The sequence below is a fragment of the Empidonax traillii genome, unplaced genomic scaffold (genome assembly GCF_003031625.1).
Source record: "Empidonax traillii isolate 1590-97213 ecotype Southwest subspecies unplaced genomic scaffold, ASM303162v1 scaffold331:size1191723, whole genome shotgun sequence".
In the NCBI taxonomy this organism is placed as follows: Eukaryota; Metazoa; Chordata; class Aves; order Passeriformes; family Tyrannidae; genus Empidonax; species Empidonax traillii.
This window is the reverse complement of record NW_020955524.1, coordinates 1-5,456: the sequence shown is the minus strand read 5'-3', so window position 1 is coordinate 5,456 and position 5,456 is coordinate 1. Positions and strand designations below refer to the sequence as shown.

General features: G+C 37.4%; 2 long non-coding RNA genes across 2 annotated transcripts; one reads left to right on the top strand and one right to left on the bottom strand.

Moving 5' to 3' along the window:
* Positions 1-2,293: 2,293 nt before the first annotated feature.
* Positions 2,294-2,692, bottom strand: LOC114061381. The gene is made up of 2 exons (XR_003572104.1): positions 2,608-2,692; positions 2,294-2,414 (listed from the first exon to the last, which is right to left on the bottom strand). It is a non-coding gene; the product is annotated as an uncharacterized LOC114061381 (long non-coding RNA).
* Positions 2,693-2,812: 120 nt separating this feature from the next.
* LOC114061380 lies at positions 2,813-4,409 on the top strand. Its single transcript, XR_003572103.1, has 3 exons — positions 2,813-2,921; positions 3,014-3,126; positions 4,352-4,409. It is a non-coding gene; the product is annotated as an uncharacterized LOC114061380 (long non-coding RNA).
* The last annotated feature ends 1,047 nt before the right edge of the window (positions 4,410-5,456 follow it).

Sequence of the window (5,456 nt, the reverse complement as noted above, 5' to 3'; positions counted from 1 at the left end):
ATTTTTTTAATACTGAGTGGTTAGTATGGTGGGTACAGACACCAAAACTGGGTGAAGGAGATTTATAGGGTAGCCTAATGTTCTTTCTGGTTAGGTTTTTCTGGTTGCTGAGCAGTGCACAGGAGTAGCTTCAAGGTATTTCCTGAGTACTAACAGCTCCTTTTGAACTGTTTGTACAGCACAGGGTTTTTTGGTGTTTTTTGTTTTGTTTGGTTGGTTTGGTTTTTTTTGTTAAAAAAATTGGCTAAAATTAACCTTTCAGAAGTTGTGCTTATGCAGTTTGTCTGGGTTTGCTTTGCCCTTCAGTGTGTTTGTTTCTGCAGAGGCTGTAGTTGTTCTCGCAGAGATTTATTTTTTTTCAGGTGAATCTCCAGTTCAGTATTGTGATATGTCTAGGGCTGCTAGGCTAAATATTATCTCAGTTGTCATACACTTGCTTAGTTTTTAAGGGCTTCCTTTAAGATATGCAAACCATGAACATCTTCTGTGATGATGCCGCGATTTATGGATCAGGAACGTATAAGGTACTGTAGTAATTTTAGGGAAATAAAAAGTTTTATCTGCTGAAAATCTCCATCACTGTACAAAACCGTGAAAGTTTTTTAAAAATCACTTTTAGTTCATGCAGTGCTAAGGATTCATCAGGAATTACTTAAAATGACTTTAGACCAGTGTTTTTAGTTACTTCCTCTGGGCTACTTATAAAATCTACTGCAAAGATCCCGTGGCACGATGAATTTATTGTCCCAGTGCTGTGAAGGGACCTAATGGTATTGTCAAGGTGCAGTTTGTCTCTTTTTGACCAGAGGACTTGAAAGATACAGCAAGCAAGCGAGCTAAAACTTTTTTAAGCTAACAGGTTTTCCAGTGTATAGGTCCTGTCCTTAATATAGAGATCACTATTATTTAAATACCTCTTTGTAGTCGTGTCAAGACATTCCCCACCCTGCTGTGTTCCCTCACAACTGGGGAATGAGAAGAATCCCTTAGTTATTACCTTCTGCTATTATGCATCTTTAGGCTGAAAGATATGGAGGGAATATCATGTGACCCCTCCTGCAGGGCACATAAACGTTCTGTTAGGATTAAAAAAAAAAAACACCTATGGAAGGTAGTTTATGAGTAGAACTAGTGCACAGCAAATCTTAGAACAATTGTAGAAATGGTAATGTGCCCAATCATTGAACTACTTGTCTGTTTGGTCCTCTCGCAGAGAAGGCATTTTCAGCAAATTGTGACATTATTGTGGTTTATGATATTTTTGTTTTTTGCTCATAGTGTTTTGCCTTCGAAGCAGAGGATCTGTATTGCTCTAAAATTTAAAGTAATATCTGATTTTACTACCTGAAAAATAATAAAAGTAAAAAAAAAAAATCAAAAATAAATCACAGGAAGTGCTATCAAAGAGCAGAATTGTGTTCTGTTCTTTGAAAGCCTGTTCTTTTCGGAGGGGATGATGGGGTGACGGGGAGAAGCTTTAGTACCTTAACTGAAAAATAATTACACTGACTATAGATTTAGCTGCTGGATCGACAGAAGCCTGTAAGAAGACTAGTAACCTCTTAATAAGAATTAGAGGGGATATTGGTAATTGAGGTCCATTGGGATCTGTTTATACGTGTTGTTTGTTGGAGAGATGTACTGAATTCCTAAAGACTCTCTTGGAGAACTGATGTTCCAGAAGGAAGCTTAGATTCAAAGAGACATCCCAGGTATCTGATATTCAGAGGCTTGTAAAATAATTGGAAAATACTCTTTAAGTAAGTACTTTCAAATACTTTGTGTAAAATGTTTTAACTGTTGTTACTGTTTATATCAGAAGGTTTTTAATATTGTTAATATTCTTGATTTGACTTTTGAACTACAGAGTTGGAGCACTACTGCTATTGACAGCTCATAATGTATAGTGAGGAGACAGTGACTTGTACTTGAGCTTTTATAAGCTGCAGGACAATCTGAAGAACTTTAGACTGTTTTTGTCTACCAGAAATGTTAGTATTAAGAGGACATGAATTAGTCCCTACAGTGTGGAACTTTGCTGTCTGTTGGTTGCAGTTAATAATTGACATAAGAGAAAAGGTACCTTGTGATTTGATATGCTTAAGGCCAAGCAGTCCTTGTTAAAATTATATACTATCTGTCCAGATGTGCAAAATAAAAATCCTGGCTATATTTATTTTATTCTTCAGCTACTCATTGTTCAAAGCCAAATCTGTTGTTGTGGAAGCAGGCTCATCAGACTGTTCAGGTTATGAATTCTTTTGGTCTCTTTTTTTCTCTGTGAGTGATGTCATTTGTGTGGAACCCCATTTAAGTAGCAAATGGTTTTAAATCCTGTGCATGCACAGTGGCTCAAACACCTAATATGCCTTTCTTCTCATGCTGTTTCTTCATGGGGTCTTTCTCAAAGAAACCTTGCATGATAGGAAATACAGGATGAAAATTTGATGGTTTAGGTTTAGTGGAAGAATACTTTTGCTTTCTCAGTTAAGTTCTTGTTTATGGTTTTAAATAGTTTCATGTCCTCTAACCACTTGTTCAAGCTATGTTAGCTTCTAAATGTTAATATTCACCCTAGAAATGAGAGCTTCTAGGGCTGAATCTTACAGTTCTTGCTCTGTAGTTTGGGCTTCCCCTTTTGAAAGAGACCTGAGAATAAGGCTGCCTTCTCTATGAGCTAGTGGGGGTGGAGGAACCCACGGCTGAAATCATACATTGGTAATTGGGAGGCATTGTAATACTGTTGTCATAGTAACAATGGACTGGAGCGTGAGACAACAGGGCTTTTGTCAAAAGCGACTAAAGAAAATGGTTTGGGATGCACTACCATGGCATATACAACTGCAGTGCTCCCTGGTGGAGTTTGGTGGAAGGACACGAGGGAAATGGATGAATTTCTGTATGTGAAGGATACCTCTTCAGTATGAGACATCTGTGTGCAGACAGGTCCTTTGGTGTAGTGCAGTCTATGGGAGTTACTGTGTGCTGGTGTTTTGCATCTGTGCACATGTAGCTTTGAGAGATGCCTTTTGGAGAAATCTGTCTGAGCAGTGTCAGTCACCAATGTGTACCCAACAAAGAAACGTCTTGGAGCGCAAGGAACCTTGAAATGAGTGGATCATTGAAGTAAAGTGGAAGGACCCTACCACAAATTATCTTTTTTTTAAGAAATTCAGTCACTGAGCTGGATCAATCCTCGGGTTAAATCCTATTCAGAAATGAAATCAACAGTAAACTTTTTAGAACAGTATGATGCTTTGTACAAATTGGGTGAAAAGAAGCCTTATTTTAGTTAAGGAAGTCTTGTTTGCAGGGTTATGCCAAAAAAAGTCTTATCTTTGTATCTGGAGCTAATGGTGCTGAAGGCTTGTAAAGCTTGTCATGTTACTGTATTGCTTACAGTCCTTAAGGACTATAGTATTTGGATTGCTAAAACTTGACTGAAGTTCAGCCTCATGAAAACATTATATAATTTGAAAGCTGTCTGTCTTTCTGTTAGGTTTGAATTGTACTGACAGTTAATATATTACAGCCTATCAGTAGGTTTTAGACCTTTTCCCCAGTCCTATTTATTTTTCAAAATGTAGGTATCAAGAAAACTACTTTTTCCTTGTTTGCTTGCTTGGCAGAGGAGAATCTGTGGAGGAGAAGAAAAGAGTTTATGATGTTTCTTTACAATGTTTATTAAATCAGAATCTGATTTCTTACAGTGAAGGTGGTGGTATGATAATATACAAAACACTATTTGAAAACTTGCTATAGGGTACTTATGAGAAGTTGAGGTCTTCAGAAGTACTGATGTTAGCTATTAGCAAATTGAGAGGGAGGGGAAGAGGAAGTTGCATGTTATTCAGAACAGAGTAACAGAACAGATAGTGGTCTTGCAGACATAGAAACTGCTTTCAGATGTCCAATACTAGTTTAGAGCAGCTTTCTAAATATCTTACAGAAATATTTAATCTTATGGGACTATGCTTCTGATTACTGTAGCAATATCTGCTTTTAGCTTCTCAGCGGAACCGTGTGGTCTTAATGCAATTCATATGTGGTTTATAAACAATCTCTAGATATATGTATAGATGTTAAGGCATAAATGAGTGGGGCAAATTCCAGGAGAATTCTTGGATGTCTTCTTAGACTAATGGAAAATATTGATTAAAGTATTACTACAGGATATAAAGATCTTGCTTACAGAAAGGTGTAGGCAATTAAATCTTTGTCATATAGTGAACAAAGGAAGGTGTCTTCTTTTTAATGATGTGGTCTTTCTGCAATGTAAAGCAAGTGTGCAAAATGAACTGTTAGTGCTTGAAGCCTACAGAAAATACTGAGCACTCGCCTCTTGTTCCAGGTAGTCTTCACTTCAGCCTTTACAAATGCACCGTGTTGCTTTGATGAAGGTATTTCTTTCTAGGAAGGGCTTAAGTATCTGATGTGAATTGTGCTATTTGTGCCACTGTGTGTAGTTTTCATGCTTTGCTGATGTCTTGTCCAAGCAAGCAGTGCTGAGCAGTTCCTTGGTTAGGCACTGTGCTCTTGACCTAGCTATGGTTTTGGGTACAGAACTTATATGATGAGGGAACTGGCTGCAACAATTTGTTTTAATTTCTTTGTTTGTGGGGGTAATACAAAAATGGCCCAGAACACAGGTGACCCAGAGAAAGAACTCACTCAGACTGATGTAACATGCACCACTGCCTAGCGTGAGACCTACAACACTGACGATATCTCACCTGACAGATTGACATTTTTGCAGTGTAGAATATTTGCTTGTCAAGGACCTAGTGCTAAATTTGTGAAGACTTGCACTGCTCTGTATCAGTAGGACACGGTGGTGAGCAGTTCTAGTTCTGGAGAAAAAAAATGGATATGGCTCTGGGCTTTAAAAATTGACAGCAATGTTACTTTTACATAATAATGTGACCTAAGTTGCTGGGGAAGTTTACAAGATGATTATATGTAGTACTGCTAGCTAGTCAGTCGTTAATAGTTCTGTGTCTGTTTGAACTTAGTGTATTCTTAGCTTCCTTATTTTATGTCATAAACAGAATTTTTGAGAATACTTCTGTCTTTTGACTGACTCATAGCTTAAGCCACAATTTTTTTAACTGATCAGCTTAGTATTCAGTTTTAGTCCAGAATAAACCCACAACATCCTAAGATTTCATGTATTACTTGTGTTTGTTAAGTATTACAAAATTGATGCAAGGTTAAAGTTTTATGCAAAATATACAAAAGTTTCTTGGCATGTTGGGACTTCATTAATCTAAAGAGTTTGAGCTCTTAATGACATCAAAATGTCACTCTGTGTGTTCCACAGGGTGTGTGACTAAGCCATGATATGTGAGTTGTGTGCTGTTGAAAGCTGATAGGTGCTGAAATTCACCTCTGGAAAAGGCTGTACTTGTAGAATGTGATAGTTGTTTTGGGGTTTGGTGGTGGTTTTTTTTCCCTGT